Source organism: Schistocerca serialis, chromosome 5, assembly GCF_023864345.2.
Source record: "Schistocerca serialis cubense isolate TAMUIC-IGC-003099 chromosome 5, iqSchSeri2.2, whole genome shotgun sequence".
NCBI lineage: Eukaryota > Metazoa > Arthropoda > Insecta > Orthoptera > Acrididae > Schistocerca > Schistocerca serialis.
Window position 1 is genome coordinate 17,246,763 of NC_064642.1, and position 12,620 is coordinate 17,259,382.

Here is a 12,620-nt window from a genome sequence, read left to right on the forward strand (position 1 = left end):
CTCTTCTCCTATAATATCTGCAGTTTATAAGTGAATCAGAAGCATTCTATCTTTGACTTTCATGAGATTTTGTACTACAGAACACTTTAGTATAGGAATATTTTAGAAAAGTTTCCTCCAGTGATTCTGTGTGTATGTATATATTATGTTATGTTAGTGATAAGTAATGAAGTGATAAGAGGTTGGAAGAAAGTAAATTGGTCCCATGGTTAAAGAATTTCTGTCAATGAGGTAAGGTAAGGTAAACAGAAAATGAAAGGTGTCAGCATTATGTTGAGGAGAAGGTGCAGATTACCTGAAAACTATACTTAACATCTGAAGTAATCAGCTCATTGGCGCAGCAGCAGAGGAATTTGCAGTAAAAACCATCTTTGATATTAAGATATTAATATTAATTGTGATATAATAGAAGTGTTCATGTTCAATGCAGTCAGTATATTGAGATAACTATCAACCCATAAAAGCGTGTCATGGAACAGCCTTTTCCAACTTTAAGGAATTACAACTTTAAACATAGTTGCCTGAAGTAATGTATGTGGAAAGAGTAAGCAAGATTTGTATGTACATCACATTTCAGGTTAGAATATTAAGCAATTTGATGGAATAGGGTGAAATAGTAGTTTTTCTAAGTGATAATTTTGTCTGATCAGTAATGAGAGTTCAGTTTACCTTAGCATAAGTTATTGTGGATTGTTTTTCAGTAGAATCAATTTTTCATCAGATAAGCAGAGCAGGTGTTTTCTTATTAGTTAATGAAGTAATAATGAAATAATAAAATAATGAATAAGATTAGGAACTTAATGGTTAGAGAGCCTGTATCTGCAGTAGCGATATTTTTTGAGAATGTACTCCACTAGCTAACAAGATGAGAAATGTAAGTAAAATAATGGAGCTGACAGACATGATTAATGTAAAAGATAACTGCACACAAACAGATGTGTTGTAACTGTATTGAGGGTCTAAATTTTGAACTAGCTATCATTGGGTACTGTGTATATTGTGCAATTCATGACACTACATCTGGGAATGAGAGCTTAACAGAAAGAATAACTTTTTAGTGAGGTAAGAGTCATACAATGCTCCATTATCATATCCATAGGTTATCTGAAAACTTCTGTGTTCTGAGGAATTATGAACTTAAAGCGGTAATACTAGAGTGAAGAAGGCTAATTTTGCTGATTAACTGATAACTGTGGTACTAGACTGATTATTCCTGACAGGTTAACTAAATGGTAACATTTTGCTATTTTGTGAGTATTTAATTTTCTGGTTGAATGAGAGTAGTGCTCAGAGTTGAGTAGAGAAGTGAGGGCAATGATTTGGTACAACTTCCATCCCCTTAATTTTGATTTAAGTAGCTACTAAGTTATGTTGTGATGGTGCATCTATTCTTCTTTCATAACATAATGATTAGTAAATCTATGCTACTGCACATCTTGAGTTTTTGCATTTCTGCAAGTGGGAAAGAAACAAAAGTCTTTCATGTTTAAGCAGTTTCAGACAGTTATCACTTACAGTAATGTTTTGTAGTGTAATGTGTACTTGATTTTCAAATTTTTACTAGTAGCCACCTTTGTACTATAGACAATTTTAGCGCTAATTATTGTGATGTTATGAGAATTGTGTAATGTATCTATTTATGAAATAATGACCATTAATTGCCATTAATGTTAAACATTTCTTTTCCTTTTCTTTATAAGTAAAAGTGAGTCTACCAAGGTTGGGTATTTTGCCTAATTTTAGCATGTACTGTAGCGGAGGAGAACCACCTCCAGTTGAACTGACAGCAGTGTATTTCCTTACTAACTGTCACTTGGACCTGTTGTAGGTGAGGACAACTTGTTGAGAAAATGTGAAAAAGCTCATTAAAAGCATGAAAGTGCTTGTAAAAAATACTAAACATTGATTAAGTGATATTTTCTGTCTAAAAAGTGAACTGTAATGCACAGTGTAATTTAACTTTTTCCAACCCATGAGGATTTATTTCTTTTAGTGATACAGGACTTTTATAAAGTGATATATATCTTAGAATGTAATCCTTGTTTACCCAAAAAGGACATCACTTATGCTGAAGATGTCAAAATTTTATTAAAAGTATAGCTCGTAGATATTTTGTGCAGTTGTACAAAACACTATATGTAAATATATGGGGATTTCCATATGGCCAGTTCATATAAGTATAAATTTAAAAAAACATATGTAATGCACTTTTTATAAGATTTCTTACGTAATTTTTTTTATGCATGAATTTTTAACCCTTTGTCTGGGGTCACTTGCACTCATTGAATTATCCAGTTAGCTATTTGCAAAATTTATCTGGTCAATCCAAAAAGGGGGTGATGTGACGAAGCAAGCTGAGATATTTTTATTTCATCTCTTGTTTTGCCATCTGCCTCCTTAAATTCGTTTTCTCACTTTTAACTAATTACCATTAACATACATTAGTATAATCTGTATTTTCATAAAAGAGAAAGGTTGGCCCTCAGTCTTAAATAATATAACACCAAATATAATTTTGTGCTTAGTTTTATGTATGTAATTGATTTCGTAATTTATTTCGACTGTTCCTGGTATGTATCTTTTGTTATAGGGTGAAATCAGTATTTGTTTCGTAACTTAAATTCTATTGTTGAGTTAAAACAAATATAAATTCTGTACTAATTATAAATATTTGGAAGATGAAGTACTAGTAGTCTTAAAGTATCTATCTGGTTCTATTTAAAAACATGTTCGCAAAGCCAGCCAGCTCTTAATCAATTCCAAAGTAAGTACCAGTTTTATCAAAAGTATTGTTTGTATAACTACAGCTGTTGGTTTCATAATTTAAACAAATAATACGACTTAACCCTTGCAGTGGAAGAAACTGTTAAAAAGATGGAATTTTTCTATATATGCAGTTAATTGAGTGAGTTAAGTTTCAATTGTAATTTCTGCAAATTAAACATCAAACAATGTGTAATTTCAGTGCCTTTTATTGTGATGATACATAAGGCCCAATTTTTGGTCCCGGGACTGTCAGTCCACAGCCAAGATTCAGACGAGTAGCCCGTATTGGTTAGAGCAGCAAAAAGGAATCAACTTAACTGTGAAATAAGTGTAACACAAATAGGCCATGTGTTAAAACAATAACAGTATACTGTATTATTCTGTAAGAACTGTGAACTGTGTTGTTATGTTTTTACTGCTCACAGATGTTCAATGGCAAACTATTGTAGTAGTATGCTGATGTAAGCCTGCAAACTATTAATCAAGCTTATTGAAAGTTAAACAATAGTGCACTGGCCATATTAACTGTGTATATTGGGGGTAGTGAACAGTGAAAGTAAAGAACTGTGAAACCCAACTGTGCACCTGTCAGCAATATTACTTACAGTAGTCAGTATTGAGATTACACTCCCCCATTTTTAATCCAGTATCACAATGCAGCACATTGACACCTAGGACCATCAAATGAAGAAATATAGCAGGCAAACATCACAGGTGTCCTCATCCTCAATCCAGATTGAAAAGACATCGTCAGTGAATCTGAACCAGGTGAAGGATTTATTATTCTGGGTGACTAGGAAGGATTCCTCTAGTTGGCATAGGATGGTGCTATGCACATGACCATAGCCATACCCCAGATTTATATGTAGGTAATACCTTCAAAGGTTAAGTAAGGATGAGGACATAGCCAGTCATGGTGATTAGTAAGGAGGTTGTCGGTTTGAAATCCATCGGGCATTGGGAAAGGTAGTGACGGGCAGGGCACCATGTGGTAAAGGGATAGGAACTGTGGAGAGCCAGTGGAGGAAATGGTTGGTATCTTTTGTATAGGAAGGTAGGTTCCAGGTAATATGTTGAAGGTGTTGGTTTACAAGAGCTGAGCTTCTCTCAGTGTGGGCACAGTAACCAGCCACAATGGGGTGTCCTGGGTGGTTGGATTTATGGACTTGCATATAGAAGGTAGGAGTGCAGGGAATGGTAGGAGTGAGCAGAGAGATGAACTCCGGGGTGAGGATCTACGAAGGGCCTATGGAATTTGAGATCATGCTGGATTTCTGGAAAGGGTTCACTGTGGCAAGGTTTGTAGCTGGAAGTATCTGACAGCTGGCAGAGTCCTTCTACCAGGTAACCCTTCTGGTTCAAAACATCTGTGGTCAAGCCTTTGTCCACAGGTGAGACTATGAGGTTGGGATCAGTTTTTAGATGGTGGACTGTGGCGTTTTCTGCAGATGTAAGGTTAGTTTGCATGTTGAGGGACTTGAGGAATGATGAAGAGGCAAGGTTTGAGGTTAAGAAATACTGGAAAGTTAACAGTGGGTGATATGGGGGATTGGGGGTGGATCACAGTTGTATGGAGGAGCAAACTAAGTTAGGTAGGGTTCAACATTGATCTTCAGTTGAGTCTGATTAGTAGGGTTGGTTTGGATGGAGGAGTGAACTGAGCTAGGTAGGGTTCAACATTCGTCTTTGGTTGAGTCCAATTGGTAGTGTAGGTGGTGAAAAAGCTACCTCTCATCGTGATGTGAATGAGAAATGTCCTGCTCATTATCCTTCCCACTTCTCCCACAGTGCTATTCCACCATCCACCAGACCTACACAATATGTTCATCCATCAGCACACAACACCTGCTCACAGCCCCTTACCTCATGGCTCATACCTCTGTAACAGACCTAGATGCGAGACCTGTCCATTACTTCCTCCCACCATCACCTACTCCAGTCCGGTCACAAACATCACCTGCCCAACCAAAGGCAGGGCTGCTAACTGTGTAACCAGTCATCTGATCTACAAGCTAAGATGCAACCATTGTTCTGCATTCTGTGTGCGAAACTGTGGCCAAGAAACAAGTGGACCACCCTGTTGCTGAGCATGCTGCCAAACATGACGTTCTTCATTTCAATAAATGCTTCACAGCCTTTGACACATAGGTCTTTACCAACTAACCCAGCTTTTCTGAATTTCGCAGGTGGGAACTTTCCCTGCAATATATCCTACATTCCCGTAACCCTCCTGGCCTCAAACTTTGTTAAGTCATTGTCCTCACCCGTTCAGCCCCTTCCCTGTTCCCATTCCAGCACTACACAACCCTCATTCCACCATCACACCATGTGCTTTTTTTTCCCCTCCTACCCGCTGTTCCCCACATCTTGTCTGCACTCCACCTAACCTGCAGCACTTCACCATTTCACTGTCTGCCACCCCTGCCCTACTATCCCCACCCCCCTTCCCAGCCTCCTCTTCACCCTTATCCAGTTGCTACTCGCAGTGTGGCCTCAGTTGCCTTAGACTACAGTCATATGTGTGTGTGTGTTGCATTTGCGTGAAGGTGTGTGTGCATATGTGTCATCTATTTTTGACAAAGGCCTTACTGGCCAAAAACTTTATTTGTGACAATCTTTTTCCTGTGCCTATCTGCAGCTCAGCATCTCCACTACATGGTGATTAGCAACTTTCTTTTTCATAATACTGTTAAATTCCATACTGGATTTTCCATTTTATGTAATTATTCAGACCTTCCAGTGATCTATTTACATCTCGGCGTGTCGGGTATCCTGCCTGATATCAGTGTCATTCTTGCATGATATTTCAACAATGTGACTAATTATCTTCATCATGTACAACCTGAGAAGAGTATGCCTGAATAGTGCTGATATCTGTCAGGATATCCAACACCTCAAGATGTCATATTTTCAGCTGAAAATGATACAATACAAAACCAGAGAACATGTGTTTAGGCAGTATCAGTTAAGTGCACACGTAGAAGCTACATTAAAAGTGCCATGCTAATGTCATAAATCACAGTTAACTATTGCTCTAATGTTAAATTTAAAATTATGGTAAACCAATACTGATTTGTTACCAGCAACAAATAATGTGATATAGATGCAGCAGTGTCATTCACAATAATGTGACTGTCATCAGATTTTGGGAACTAATATCTACATTTAATCAAAATTCTACACCAGATTTTGTGATCATTAAACTCAATATGATTTCACAAAACAGCAAAAATTAATTTAGACAATGCCAAAACTGCAAGAGCCGAGATGACATAACATATTTACTGTGCATATAAAATATACTTGCTTTTCTTTAATTGTAATAAATCACTTCACTTTGCATGTATTTTGGAGTCACTAATGACATCCACTGCATTCCTTTCCCAAATAACTGCATAATTCAGTTAATACAGTAGTATGAAATAATGATTTCAGTTACTTATTAGTGTTTCTCTTTTCGTGAAGTGGCCAAGTTTTAGTTGTAATGTAAATTGCTTTCAAGTTTTTTTACATCAAATAATACATCCGTTGAAAACATTTCACTTGGTCATAATGATGATAAGACCCAACTGTTGCTTGATGACTTGGAAAAAACCATTAACACAGTTTACCAGAAAGAATTATAATGTTTGAAAACACTGAATCTACGATACTGGAAAGCATATGACAATAATACATTGCTAAATGATACAGTCCTATTTTGTGATGAACTGCGGATGACATGATGCATGCAATTCATGGCATCAATAACGGGCAACAAGCTATTCCTTTAGCAGCGAGGAATTTCATGTTAACTTCGACCACACAGTACACTTGTTCCAATAATCAGTTTCACTAATTCTTCCTGATTAACCTTGCACTGTGACCCATATAAATTCCTGTTCATCAATTTACAATGCCTTGTCACACTTTGAATACACACTGAGAATGCAACTTAACTGTGCATGCTAGCACAGCCACTTTACGTCCGTTCTTGACAACTGTAAGCTTGCAACTCTTTTTAATCTCACTCTGTGAATGCTCACATCTCAACAATATTAGTGACATGCTCTTAGCAGTGTCTTTGGATTCTGCATAATGAAAGTCCCTGATATAGCCAGCAGACCCACCACACTCCCTTACAGTTTTGGTTTTAAACAGTTTCTCATAAACAAACTTTACACACTTTCAATTAATGATTATTGGCAATAAAACACATACATTTATAATCATAAAATAATACTGAGTCTGTGAAATTTAATGAAATTATAAATATGAGGTACTATGTTGCAGTAGTGGCAACGGCCTTGCCGCAGTGGATACACCAGTTCCCGTCAGATCACCGAAGTTAAGCGCTGTTGGGCGTGGCCAGCATTTGGATGGGTGACCATCCGGGCCGCCATGTGCTGTTGCTATTTTTCGGGGTGCACTCAGCCTCGTGATGCCAATTGAGGAGCTACTCGACCGAATAGTAGCGGCTCCGCTCACAGAAAACGATCTTAACGACCAGGAGAGCGGTGTGCTGGCCACATGCCCCTCCTATCTGCATGCTCTGCTGAGGATGATACGGTGGTCGGATGGACCCGATGGGCCACTTGTGGCCTGAAGACAGAGTGAGAGAGAGTGATGTTGCAGTAGTACAGTATGAGTGGACTGCAGAAAATACAGCTGTAAAAAGTAATAGCCAGTTGTCTACAAATTAATAAATAGAGAAGATTCAATGAAATAATTTTATTATTTGGTATTTAACAGAACTGTAACTTGACAAACCTAGAAATGGTATATTTCATTGCATGGACCAAAGTGTGGAAAAAAGACAATGAATGCTAATTTCAAGACAATTAGCTAAATAAAAAGTACTATTTTAGTAAAGTGAACATCCTCTTCAATAATACTTCCTTCAGAATAATGATGAGAGTGAGAAATAAAAGTAAGGACACAGAATATTGTTGGAATGATATGAGAAGACAAAATGTAAAGGGCTTATACAAGGTCACAGATTAGGTTTTATTGGTAAATTCAGGAACACCAAGCAGAAGAATGAGCAGTTAAAAAATAATAACAAGCAGCAAAAACCTGAAAATCCATATTTGGTTATTGAAGTTTCTAACATAGCAGAATGGGATAGTATTAAACAAAGAGTATATGGGAAATGGGAATACGGATAACTGTATATGCAACAAACTGTTCCCATTAATGTCTACACATACATATATTTCAGCACAAAGAAAGATACACGCGTACACTGTACAAGGTACAAAGTCTGACTGGAACATTAACATGGCAGCTGGTCAGAGCAGTTAGAGATCAAAGATCATGCTTTACTGATGTGACCTATCGATGCCACACAACCCCCCCCCCCCCCCCCCCCCCACAGTACAGAGTACGGCTTGTGAGGTGAGGCTAGAGGGGAAGTCGTGTGGGCATCAGCGTCGGTGTGACTAGTGTGAGGTGGCAGGTGCACAACTGGAAGCTCCATCTCAGTCAGGGAAGCGTGTGAAGGTGCAGTGATGAGCTGCAGTGCAGGTCCACATTGTAATCATACAGCCAGCGGGGGAAAATGATGTGTAGGCCGGCCCGGAAGTAGAGGTGTGTGGAGGGGTGCGGCGTGCGAGCGTCCCTGCCCCTAATGCAGATCGAGTCACCCAAGGGCATGAACGCATGAACTCTTGATGGATCACATTCTCGGGGGGAGGGACAGGCTATGCACTATCTTGACATCTAGTTCCTCACTGAGTGTCGAGTCTGCAGCGTCTGTAAGGAGCACGAGCACACAGTCATCGAAAGCAACAATCGACATGTTGTGGACGCAGTTAGGTGGTACATAGCAGCACAAGTTGAAGGTCAGTCTCCAGTAGATGAAACATCATCAAAATCTGCGCATGGGTTTGATGACGACATGCTTGCGAAACCCGCAAACTGCAGTGATGAATCATTAGGAGGAGAAGACCCTACCATGAGATGAGCTAACTCATTATCAGGCTCAGCAATGAAATATTAGTCTGGGTGGTCCAACTGGGACAGCAGAGGGGCGTCAGAGTCCATGAAAGCAGTCTTGAGCCTGTGTAGCGAAATGGTCTGTGGGTGATCTTTAACCACAATGTCGAACTTCGTCTCCCCCCTCTGGAGATCTTCCAAGGGGCTGAGGTATGGGGGTTGCAGGGGTTTTCTAACAAAATCGTCCCTGAGCATAACATGAGAGCATGTGTTGAGTGCGGCTGATACGTAAGTGTCAGGTGGGGAATGACTGACAGACAGGTGTAGCGGTGTATGTCTAAAGTGGGTGCGCATTCTACTAATAAAGTCTGGGGAGGTGGGGAAATCTTTGCGTGCTTGTGGCAGGATAAGTTCACCAGGTATAACTGGGTTCTCACTGAAAACAAATTCGGAGATGATTCCCTGTAAGTCAGGTGTAAAAGTTGAACAGGGACTGAGTAACACCTAAGGAAGCGCCTCAAACCAGAGGCAGTCATGGTGAGTGAGGGCTGTTTTAAGGGTACAGTGCCATCATTCCACCAACCTGTGGTAGGCTGTTGTACAAATTTTTTTAATACCGCAAAGGTTACATAGAATGGTGAGAAGTGCAGACTCCAGCTATAGACCCTGGTCAGTGGAGATGGTGGACAGGCAACCGAACCTTGCGATCCATGATGAGACGAATCCCATGGGGATGGTTTCTGCTGTCGTGTTGGGTAAAGGAACAGCTTCCACCCAATGAGCCATGTGGTCGATTGTGGAGAGGATATATCTGTGGCCCTCTGATGGTGGCAGAGGGCCGATAAGGTCGATATGTACGTGACAAAAACGTCCTTGCAGAATGTCAAACTTGCCAAGGGGGTGGGGGGAGGAGGGGGGGGAGGTGTTGTGGCCGATTTTGTTGCATTGGCAGGAAATGCAGCTGTATGCCCAGGTTTATCCAAACAAAATGCTCAGTGAGGAGGTATGTGGTGGTGCGAACATCAGGGTAGGCGACATTATGCAAGGCGTCGAAGGCTTGTCGGCACAACGTGAGAGGGGGCAACAGCAGCAGAATGCCAGTAGAAGAGTTGCACCACACTTCATCCAAAACGCCGGGGAACTTGGCTTTGGTAAACACAAGTGATGTCTGAGGATCCATAATGAGAGCTTGAGATTCCTCATCAGAGGCCTCGAGAGCAGCGAGGTCGGATGAATCGATGATGTGTGAGACAGTACTGACCTGCAAAAAGAAATCAGTGGGGATGTTTTCTGTGCCTTTGATGTAGCGTACATACATAGTAAATTGAGAAACCAGGTTGAAGTAGCGGAAACACCAAGGGGGTGGGTCCTCAGGAGGGTTCCAGAAGGCATCCACTAGTGGTTTGTGGTCAGTAAGGATTAAGAAGGAATGGCCCTTGATGTCAGGGGGATAGTGTTTGATAGCTTCATAGACCACCAGAAGTTCTCTATCAAAAGCGGAATATATCTTTTGTACTGTAGACAGTTTTTTAGAGAAGAAATGAAGGAGTGAAACTGTGTCGCCTTTGCATTGCTGTAATACTGCACTGACCGCAATGTCGCTGGCATCCATAGTGATGAACAACTCAGCAGATAGATCAGGGTGGGCGAGTACGATGGCGTGCGCTAACACTGTCTTTAGAGCCCTGAAGGCTTCTAGCATAGGTTCAGTCGAACAGACTGGCTTAAGGCCTGAAGTCTGTTTGCCGGACAGTGAGTCCGTCATTGGGGCCTGCACGGTGATGGCAGAAAGTAGATGTTGGCAGTAGCAATTTATAGTACCCAGGAAATGTCAGAGTTCTTTACACGTAGCCAGGGGTGACAATGATGCGATAGACTGCACGCGGGATTTGGGAGGCTGTACTCCGTCTGCGGAGTTGGTGTAACCCAGAAATGTCACAGAAGACTGGCACAATTGAAATTTATCTTTGTTGACTTTTACACCATTGGAGTTCAAGTTCTGGAAGACTTGGGATAAATGATCTTCGTGGTCCTCAGTCGACTTTTTGAAAATGAGGATGTCATACAGGTATGCAAAGCAGAACTCGAACTGGCGTAAGATTGAGTCAATGAAACATTGCCACGTTTGTGCCTCATTCTTTATACCAAATGGCATAAAGTTGTATTGGAACAAACTGAGTGGCGTGATGATAGCAGTCTTTGAAATGTCTTCCAGCACTATGGGAATCTGGTGATAAGCACGTTTACAGTCAGTCACACTGAAGATTGTGGTGCCCAATAACATATGGGTGAAATCGTTTATGTCCAGCACTGGGTAATTGTCCATGACGGTATGAGCATTTAAGCATCTGTAATCACCACACATTCGAAAAGAACTGTAGTGTTTGGTGATGTGAAGCAGTAAAGACCAATTGCTGTCTGATGGCTGTAGAATGCCTGCCTCCAGAAGTTTGTTAAATTGCTACCAGCCCGTGCGCAACTTAATTAGGTTGAGGCATCTAACCTTGTGCCTAATAGGAGGGCTGACAGTGGTAATTATCTTGTGTGTCATTCCGTTAGAGATGGAAGAAACTGAGAACTGCACACAAGGTGAATATGTTCTAAGACTCTACAATGAATTGATGTCAAGGATACTGAACAATAGTTTTGTGGATAATTTCCACTATCCTCTCATATACAGATGTGACCTGTATCTGTTTTCAAGCGCTGGGCATGATTTTTTTTTTTTTTTTTTTTTTTTTTTTTTTTTTTTTTTTTTTTTTTTTTTTTTTTTTTTTTTTTTGTCTGAGGGATCTACAGTAGATTATAGTTAGAAGAGGGCCTAACTCAGCCACATATGCAGTATAGAATCTGACAGAGATTCCATCAGCCCTGGAGCTTTGTTCAGTTTTAACAATGTCAGTTGTTTCCCAACACCACTGACACTGATACTGATTTCATTCATCTTTTGAGTGGTATGAGCATTAAATTGGGGAAATTCTCCTGGGTTTTCCTTGTTAAAGGAACATTTGAAAATGCATTTGAGCTTTTGCTTTGTTACCTTCAATTTCAGTTCCTGTCTCATTCACTTGGGATTGGGCACTAACTTTGGTGCCACTAGCAGCCTTTAAATATGACAAGAATTTCTTTCTCTTGAAAGCCAAATGTGTTTCATTCAGTATCTCTCTATCTGCAGCCCTACACTTTGTTTTACACCTGTTCTGCAGAAATCTATGTCTTTAGAAGTTTCTTTATAGTGGCTGTATACCATGCAGTTTCTGCATCATTATGAACTGTTCTACTGGGTATATACCTATCCAGTACATGGTTAACTATTATTTTAAACTTGAGCCATAGTTCCTCTAAATGCTCCTGCCCTGTCCTAAACATTTCAAGTTTCTCACTGAGATATAACACTATGACTTTTATCTACTTCAGTATCTTTGTTTGTTTTAGTTGTCTTTTGTACTTTAATAATCATTGTTGACACAACCGCATCATGGTCACTGATGCCAGATTTGATGTGGACATCCTCAAATAGGTAGGTTTATTTTTTCCATTAGATTCAATATATTTCCATCATGAGTGGGGTTACTAATTATCTGTTCTAGGAAATTTTGAGAGAAGGCATTTAGTAATGTTTCATGAGATGTCTTCCCATACCCACCACTAACAAAACTCTAATTTTCCCAATTAACTACTGGATTATTAAAGTCTGCACTGACAATTGCAAATATGATTGGGGAACCTACATAAAAGTGATCTGAGGTTTTCTCTGAAGTATTTGGTTACCTCAGGAGATAATTCTGGTGGGGATAGAAGGATCCAATTACCATTTTATATTAGTGAATTTGAGTTTCCTGTCTACTGCAACAAATACAACTAGCTCCCTTCTAATTACCCTATCCCCTTGATATACACTTAAATTTTCCATAGAAATCTCACTGCTATCATTATCA

At 39.9% G+C, this 12,620-nt stretch overlaps 1 protein-coding gene and 1 pseudogene across 1 annotated transcript in view; one reads left to right on the forward strand and one right to left on the reverse strand.

Moving 5' to 3' along the window:
* LOC126481711 (uncharacterized) overlaps nucleotides 1-12,620 on the reverse strand; it is a 100,151-nt gene that overhangs the window by 15,375 nt on the left and 72,156 nt on the right. The gene's annotated exons all lie outside the window — the stretch shown is intronic.
* Nucleotides 7,043-7,160, forward strand: LOC126482570 (5S ribosomal RNA; annotated as a pseudogene).